Source organism: Hibiscus syriacus, unplaced genomic scaffold (genome assembly GCF_006381635.1).
Source record: "Hibiscus syriacus cultivar Baekdansim isolate YM2019G1 unplaced genomic scaffold, ASM638163v2 tig00112738_pilon, whole genome shotgun sequence".
NCBI classification, from domain to species: domain Eukaryota; kingdom Viridiplantae; phylum Streptophyta; class Magnoliopsida; order Malvales; family Malvaceae; genus Hibiscus; species Hibiscus syriacus.
Genome location: NW_024063392.1, coordinates 1,080,024 through 1,090,017, shown reverse-complemented (window position 1 = coordinate 1,090,017; position 9,994 = coordinate 1,080,024).

The window sequence follows — 9,994 nt, the reverse complement described above, 5'->3', positions numbered from 1 at the left end:
TGAAGAGCAGTATACACAGAATTCAACGATATCAGGCTTCGAGAAGGGATAAAGTCAAATGGGTTAAAACCTAAACTAAGGCAACACTACTCCGCTACCTTAGTTCTAAGCCTTCATAAATTTTTACATGATTTTATCATCTGGAACACACTCACAGGAAAGTTGCACTCCTATTACCCCACGAAGGAAAAGCCTGTTGTCGTCTAGCTTGAGGATCGTTTATTCCCAACATCTATTTGCGGCAGCCGAACTTGTTTGACTCCCCAAAAGTCCTCTAAAATGTAGGGTATCCTTAGGTATTTATAGTAGGAAATTTTATAGGGTTTTGAGCCCAAACATTCTCTTTATAACCTAGGATTCGTGCCCTTTATATGAATATGAGGCAGGCAGTCTCAAAAGTGTCATCATTGCAGTGCAGTCACGTGAGGCTTGGACAGCATGACAACTTGATATTTTTACTTTTTTTAATCCTTTTCTGCACCCAGAATTTCTGTCCAAGAATGTTATAGCAATATTTTCTCTCGAACAACTTTATCAGTCGTTCGGATCTTCTAATATAGAATGGTACATCGAAACGTTTCTCCTCATATTCCTTCTTTACCTACACAACACCATAAATACGAGACCTTTCCCTTCAGCACATCAGTTTTAGCAATAAACTTACGTTGTAGCAAAACTTTTTCACCACATGTAACATTATGACCTAAATGCAACTAAATGGTATGATAATGGCTTTAAGAAAACCAATAACTTAAGTAAAGAGGCACAAAATATAGCCTTTTTACGGGGTTATCACACCCCAAACTTAACCTATTGTTTATCCTCAAGTAATGGATAGTAATTAACAAAAGAAAATTACTATGGTAAAGTTCAAATCAAGATAGTTACGTGTGATAGAATTTCAGCCCTCAGAATTAATTGGCTTTAACATGTTAGACACATTGAAAATTCAAGAACTCCCCCCTAGAATGAAATCTTTCGTATGTGTGTGCATGATTGTATAAAATCTATGCTTAACGAAGTTAGAAAGATTCTAATCAAGTTATCTATTCTGTTGTAGCATAATTTTACCTTTAAGCACTCAATTACTCTCATTACTATAAGATTCTAAATATTTTTTCTAAACATATTGTTATGAGGGGAGTTAGCCTATCACAACTACCATCCCACACTCTAAATGAATAGGTGGAGCGTGGAGGTGTTGCAATAACAGTTGCATTGACAGGGGTTGGGATTGCACGTCCGACTAATCTTTTTAGTTTGCGTCTTGTCATAGGTGGATTAATTTTCTGCGGTGGGTCTTTAGAAGGTGTGTTCTCGTCTGGTTGCTCGGTGGGCTTAGTTGCTATGTCCTCAGGTTGGGTGATCTCTTCATGTTCCATTTGATCGGGCTTCAGAACTTAGGTACGGTCAGAATGCTCTGGGTTGTGCTGGGCATTGGATGTCTTCCTCTTAATCGATGATCGGGGAATGGTGAGTATTGATTGGAACGACTGGGATTAGCGCACCGGGTGGAATTTCATATGCTGCAACATTTTCTTCTTGAGGGGTTTTATTAGCAAGTGCTGCAACATCTTTTGGTGTGGCCAAAATCTCATCCTGGAATGAAGAGAGTTCATCGAGGGTTACGAGCAATAGCTCCTTGAACAAGGAATATATCACCGCGTCCCATTGCTTCACATAGGTGAAGAATATTGGCAAATTTCCCTCCAGCCTATCCACCTGCCCCTTTGTTTTGCGCGAGGAATTCACAACAGCTGTCATTCTGGCTGCAACGATCATTTTTGTTACTTTCTTTAAAGTTTCACTCGGGGCATCTTCATTGAATCTCATGAGCTCTGGGATCTTTTTTTTGGTGATATCATTCTTGGTTGGGATAGTTTCTTTAAGGGGCTCATCGATCACTTTCTTTTTCTACATAGAGTCGTGATTAAGTTGGGAAAGATTAATGTGTCATTCTTCCTCTTAACATAATCATAAACTTGATTTACAATGATCTCACCGATATTGATTGGGCGGCCCACAATGATAAAGTTGAGGAGAAGTAGTCGTTGCAGTAGAATTGTGGTATGATGTGAAGTAGGCATTAAACAAGTTTTGAGGAAATGATTCTATAGTTTTGCTTGAGGTTTTAGGAAACGTCTCTCTACACTTAACTTGCTGGGAGAATCCACTTCCATTTAGATCCTCGGAAGCACAAGTCCTCTAAGGCTTCGTTGAATGTCTCTGTATCAGCTTCGACAACAAATTTCATGAGGCGGTTCTCAACATTCTCAAGTTTAAGAAAATGGTTGATGACCGATGGAATAAATAGAATTTTTGTACCTCGCACATAAACCACATGCTATGATAGGTCAGTGAGATGAGAGTAAAACTCCCTCTCGATCACTGGAGCAACATTACTGGGGTATTTGTGTACCGCTTCCACTTGTACTTCGTCACAACATCCATGACCTCAAGGCCAAACCCTTATTCATTTACATTCAAAAAAAATCATTTTCTAAGTAAACGATCTGACCATTCATAAGTTGGAAACACTCATTGGATGTATCGTCCTTGAATATTTCGAACTGCTTCATGTTTTGAGAGTATGAGGACACATCAGGGTTATTCTTAGAGCGAGCCATGTGTTTGCTACAATAGAAAGATGATAGACACGGTGGAAAAAAACTTCAATGTGGTGAGAATGAGGGTTTCATAGTGGAAAAAAGAAAAAGAGAAGGAAAAGTTAAGAAGGAAAATGAAAAGTAAAGTAGATAAGAAAGAGAGTGTGCGATTTTGAAAAATAAAGTGGGGTGATGGGTGGTTTTAGGAAGAAGGGAATTAAAGGAAAAGTGAAAAAGTAAGAAAGAGAAATGAAAGCAATGATAAAGTGTAAAAAAGATTTGTTTCCCTTTTTTTGTCACCCAAATTTGTAAATTATTAGGGTTTTGCTTCTATTTTTCTATGTTTCTCACCCAAAGTCGCCACCTGTCATAAAAAAGCTAAAAGACAAATTGAAATTAAAATAAAGCTAATAAGTTAAGGAAGAAAATGATTAAGTAAAAATAAATTATTTATATATAAACTAAGAAAATAAAATTCTATAGCAATTTTTTTTAAAAGGAATACGGGGAAATCTTTCAAGTGTCGTGGAGAAGAAATGTTGATTTGTCTCGCAGGATGAAAGCTCCATTATAGGCCTTCATACATTGGCTATTCACCTTAAATATGGTGTCATCTTCGAGGATTTGAATGTCCACTGCTCCCTGGAGATAGACATGTTGTACTTGGAATGACCCAAATCATCGGGACTTGAGCTTCCCGGGAATAACTTTAGCCTATAGTTGTATAGGAGTACCTGTTAACCTTCATGAAAATGTCGTGGCAAGAGTAATCTGTCATGCCAGCTCTTTATTTTTTTTCTTGTACAGATGGGCATTTTCATATGCTTTATCTCTAAAACCCTCATCTCGTTTAGCTCTAACAATAATTTTTCACCAACTAGCTGGGCATTAATGTTAAGCTTATTGATCGCCCAATAAGCTTTATGCTCTAACTCCACTGGAAGATAACATGCCTTGCCATAGACTAGCTTGAAGGGTGACATCCCAAGTGGTATATTGAATTATGTGCGATAGGACTAAATTGCTTCATTGAGTTTGGGAGACCAATCCTTCCTCTTGGAATTTACCACATTATCAATGATCTGCTTGATCTCACGGTTAGAGTCTTCAGCCTACCCATTGGTCATGGGATGATATGCCGTAGCAATTTTATGTCACACTACATATCTTTGCAATGGTTTAACAATTAATTTGTTGTCGAAGTGGGTGCCTCACTTATGATGGCTTTAGGTGCTTCAAACCTTGTGAATATATTATTGTAAAGGAATTTGAGCACGGTCTTGGAGTTATTTCTCGGAGTTGCCTCGGCCTAAACCCATTTGGACATATAGTTCACTATTATGAGGATGTAAAGATCACTAAAAGAAGATGGGAAGGGTCCTATGAAATTTATTCCCTATATGTCGAAGAGTTCCACTTTCAAAATATTTTCCATGACATTTCATGCCTCCTCAATATGTTCCTAGTGCATTGGCATATATCATATGCCTTGTAAAAGTTATGTGTGTCCTTGAATAAAGTGGGTTAGTAAAAACCAGATTTGAGGAATTTTGCTACAGTCCTAGTTCTACCAAAATGCCCTCCACATAGGTATGTATGGAAATGTAATATAATTTTTTCTTCTCTGCTTCGGGGATGCACTTTCAAATCACCTAATCCGCCAATTTCTTGAACAAGTAATGTTAGTCCCAGCAATAAAATCGTACGTCATGTCTGAACTTCTTTTTGCCTTGACTATTTAAATCAAGAGGCAAAACACCACTAACAAGAAAATTAACTATGTCAGAGTACCACAGTATTGCAACAGAAAATAAAATTTTCTCGTTAGGAAAATGCTCACTAATCTCTAGGTGTTCATCACATGCAATGTTATTTTCGAGCCTAGATAGATGATCGACCACCTGGCTCTTAGTTTTTTTCCTATCTCTTACCTCTAATTCGAACACTTACAACAGTAGTATCCACCTAATGAGTCTAGTCTTGGCGTCTTTCTTGGTCACTAACTATTTTATAGTTGAGTGATCAGTGTGAACTGTGACTTTAGTACCTATCAAGTAGTACATACACTTATGAAATACAAATACTACATCAAGTAATTCCTTCTCAGTGGTTGTATAGTTTACTTGTGCTTCATTCAAGGTGTGAATAATATAATAAATGACATGAAAAATAATACCTCACCTTTTCCCTAGCACTACTCTTACAACATAGTCAATTGCATCCAACATCAGTTCAAATGGGGTAGTCTAATCCGGTGGGACAACTATGGGTGTCGAGATCATCCTCTCTTTTAGCACCTTAAATACGCTATAGTAATTTTTTTCTAACATAAAAGGATGATTTTTTTGTAGTAAAAAGAACAGAGGCTTGGAGATTTTTAGAAGTCTTTCATAAATCTTTGATAGAAGCATGCATGCCCTAAGAAGCTTCGCATGCCCTTTACGGTTGTAGGTGGAGGTATTTGCTCGATTACTTCAATCTTCACGTTGTCTACGTTGATCCTCTTATTTGAAATCTTATGGCCTAACATTGTACCTTCGGTCACCATAAAGTGACACTTTTCCCAATTGAGCACTAGGAATTTTTTGATGCCATCTCTGGAGATGGAGAAGTTGTCCATGAAGATATCTAAGAACTTCTCAACCATGTCTGAGAAAATGGCTAACATGCACATTTAAAAAGTTTCTAAGGCATTGCATAGTCCAAAGGGAATCTTCTTGAAGGCGTAAGTACCATAAGGGCATATGAAGATGGTTTTCTCCTGATCCTCTAACGCTATGACAATCTGGTTGTACCCAAAATATCTATCGAGGAAGAAATAGTAAGCCTTGTCTGCCAATCGATCTAGCATTTGATCCCTAAAGGGGAGAGATAGTGATCCTTCTCAGTGACCTTGTTCAACTTACGATAATCCATGCATATGCTCCATCTGGTCAATATTCATGTGGGTAGGAGCTCATTATCTTCATTGCTCACCACGATCATGCATCTTTTCTTTGGGACGCATTGCATCTGGCTAACCCATGAGGTGTTAGATATGTGGTAGATAACTCTGGTGTCAAACCACTTAATTAATTTTGTCTTTTTGGTTTGAAAGAATTGTTGTGCCATTCATCTAGTAGGATCGTGTGCATGCACGTCTTCGGGCTTATACCCTTCAAGTTGGCCATGGTCTATCCTAGAGTTTTCTTATGTTGTGTCAAAACATTTAGTAGACTATGTTCATGGTCAGGTATAAGATTAGAAGAGATAATTACCAACAATGTTTCATTATTACCCAAGAAAACATATTTAAGATGTGACAATAAAGGTTTCAACTCTAAGGTAGGTGCATGTTGTAGCGAAGGTTTTGGAGGAATATATTTCTTAAAATTCAAAGGTTCAAATCGTGTTATTAGTCTACCTATGAGTAAGCTAAACTGTTGTACCTCCGGTGAAAATCCCTAAGATCCTCAGTGTCATCTTCGTTAAGCTGTACATAGTCCTCAATTTGCACAAAATTACCGTAGTAAAAGTCTATAGCTTTCTCGTCTACCATCGAGTCTATATCTATAATGCACTGGTATTCCTCAAAATCGTCAACATACTTAAGGGCATCAAACACATTAATTGTTACACTCTGATTTTCCACCCTCATAGTGAATTCACATTTCTCACAATTGATCAAAATTCGACCTGTGGTTAAAAATGGGTAACCCAAAATAATGAGTGCATTGACATCGGCCTCGCAATCAAGGTTAAAGAAATCAGCTGGGAACACAAACTTGTCAACTTTTACCACGTTATCCTCAATTCTCCATTTGGGTTAGACATGGGATCAGTAAGCTAGTTGAAGGATAACAGTGGTTGGTCATGCATTTCCCATCCCAAGATTCAGGAAAACTGACTTGGGCATTAAGTTAACACCCGATCTAATATCGCACAGGGCTTTGCCCACATAGTTATCACTAATAGAACAAGGTATGATAAAGTTGTCGGATCTTTTTGCTTTAGTTGTAGCTTGCTCAGCACAGAAAAATATTCTTTTGTTGTAGAAATTGTTTCAACCTTCTCGACCTTCTTATTCTTAATAACAATTGAGTTGAAATGGAGTCCTTAGCATCAAACTCAATGGTCCCTTGAGTCTTTCTCTCTGTTCCTAGCCTTGAAGACATAAATCGATAGTCATTATTTGATATCTGGTTGAGGATATCAAAGACTTCTTCAGATGAATTGTCCAACAAAGTTTCATTTGTTGAGGCATTTAACATCATCTGAGTGGGAGCATTAACACCATTGTAAAACATCACAACTTGTGTCCAATCGTGGAATCCATGGTTGGTACATTTGCACAACAATCCTTTATACCGATCCCAACACTCATACAATGATTTGTCATCATCTTGAACAAAAGATGCTATGTCATTTTTGAGTTGAGTGTTCATGTTTGGTGGATTATACCACAATAAAAAGCTTTTACATAGGTTAGATCAAGATTCCATCGAGTTGGATGTAACTCCACTTAGCCAAGCCCTTACTTGGTCATGCAATGAATAGGGGAATAACTTTAGCTTAATCATATCTTTATACACCCCTTGCTGTAAAAAAGAACAACAAACTTCCAAGAAAGCACAGATATGTTGCCTTGCATCTTCGTGAAGCGCACTACCAAAATACCCGATCGAGTTCAACATGTTGAACATTACCGATTTAAGTTTGAAGTGGGTTGCTTGAATCTCGGGTGCTACTATACTAGGATTGAGATCATCCAATATAGGAGCTAAGTGATCTCGAATAGCACGTGAGTGTGCAACGATCCTCGCATCAGGAATTGTTGCGGCATTTGGATCTTCAAAATCCTCCATTTTTTAACCTCATTGGTTTTGTAGTACATACATGTTTCTCTGAGCACGTCTCATTTTTTATGAAAAATTGTTCGATCTCAGGTTCAATAGGTAATATTGGTTCTTTGGGCCATGCACTAGGAAAACCTGAAAAGACAAACAAAAAGAAAATAACAAGTAAAACTATACAAAAATAAAGAAATAAAATAATGATATAACTAAACTTTTAAAAACTCTAAGAGTGGGACAACATAGATTTCAGGGTGAGCACGAAAAATTTTAGAGTGGACTGATGAGTGTTGTGTGAGTGCTAAATTGAATGTAAAATATGTGCAAGTATACAAATTCAATCAAGTAATATAGTTGTGAGTAAATATTGTCTCCATAGGTTTTGGAGGGAATTAAAAGTAAGTTATAACAAAAGGGTGTCAGTAATATATATATATATATATATGATGGTATAGACAATGAATAAAGTTTGGTTGTGGAAAAAATGGTATATGCAAGTAGTGTGAGGAAGAAAGTGTTGTGGCAAAAGTTTAAGTGAAACGTTGAAGTAATAGTAACAGAAAAATAATATTTTAGCAAGAATTAAAATTGAACTTCTGAGAATGAAATAAGACTTGACAACCTGACACAATCAAGCTTCTATAGGGGCAATTGACTGGGGTTGCTATGACGAAAATTTATTCTTTATCTAAAATGGTATAACTATTATATGAGTATGTTGCCCGATAAGATTTACTAATAGTGCTCCTAGGCTATCTCTAGTAAGGAACCTGATAAAACAAATGCTACGGCAATACCTCTCAGCGTGAACTACAGCACTAGTCTATCGAATACATCATATCCCTTTTAGTCAATGAAACTGTTGTGATATTCGAATAAAGCTCAATCGATCAACTGAATATTTTCCAAGAGGGGGTGAATGGATTTTTGAGATTAAGGAGTAAGAAGTACAAGGATAGAACAATTTGTACATGGATTTATAGTGTTTCAACTTCTCAACTAAGTTTACATCAACTACCTTAGCTCCTCACTAAGGATTTTTCTACAAATTCACTATTTTGTTCATTCTTTTTACATGATCAAGAGATAACCTTTAAAAATCCCTATCTTTTCAATTGCTAAGATAAAACCACTCCCCTTTTACAAAAGGAATAAGAATGTAAACAAGAAAACCCTTACAAGGTAGGTGTTTACAAAATTTAGCTCACAAGAACAAAAATATTTACAAGATAAAGTAAAAATAAGAATGAAAAACTCTTCTCTTGTGTTTAATTGCTTGGATAGGTGTTCTAACCCTTCTTCAAGTGTCCTCAACTTGTTTTTATATGTTGGAATGTGCTTGTTGTCATTTATAGCCGTTGGAGATGATTTGGAGCCGTTAGGGATAATTTTTCTACAAAATAAATCTGCCCAGGAGAGGGAGTATCGGTACTCCTTTAATGAGTATCGATACTTCCTTTATATTATTTGAATAAACTAGCATTTGGGTCTGACTAGTATCGATACTATGATCATGGTATCAATATTACTGTGTAAAGTAGTATCGGTACTCCTTTGAGTATCGGTACCTATTTTGCATTCTGGAATTTGAGCAATTTGGAAAACAACTGGTAGTATCGATACTACCTGGAGAGTATCGATACTTCTCTTACCTTTGGTATCGATACCACGTGAACAATATAAGTACTATTCATGTGATATTGATAATGTAAGAACAGTATCGATACTACGTACCCAAAAAACATTTTTGTGCTCAAATTTTATTTTAATGGACTTTGAATTATTTTTGAAATCTTTGAACAAATTCAATTCAAGTCCAAAAACATTTTGCCTTAATTTGTTATATCAAAATATTATAAAACATAGTTCAACAGAAACCCTATCTTTATTTCTAAGGCATATTAAAACCTCACCATCCCGATTTAACTCCCTTTCTCACGTCGATCTAGCCTAAATCTCTCGATATTAGGCATCTATACTTAGAAAATGGCTATCACTCGAAAGCTCTTAAAAGACTAAGCATTTAAAATATAAACAATGAGCAAAACAACATTTAAATATAAAAATACTTCAACCATTCATTAACACTACAGAAAAATCATTCGAATCAAACCCAATGCCAAATAAATTAGTTAATGGCTTAATTTGTTATATCAAAATATTATAAAACATGGTTCAACAGAAACCCTCTCTTTATTTCTAAGGCAGATTAAAACCTCACCATCCCGATTTAACTCCCTTGCTCACGTCGATCTAGCCTAACTCTCTCGATATTAGGCATCTATAGTTAGAAAATGGCTATCCCTCGAAAGCTCTTAAAAGACTAAGCAAATAAAATATAAACAATGAGCAAAACAACATTTAAACATAAAAATACTTTAACCATTCATTAACACTAAATAAAAATCATTCGAAGCAAACCCAATGCCAAATAAATTAGTTAATGGCGGGGCTAAGTTCATGCATCATCAACGTTAAGTACAAACCATATAAAAAAAATGAAAGCACAAGGAGAAAAGAAACTCCCAAATGAGCTACTTCCGTGACTTTTAGAAC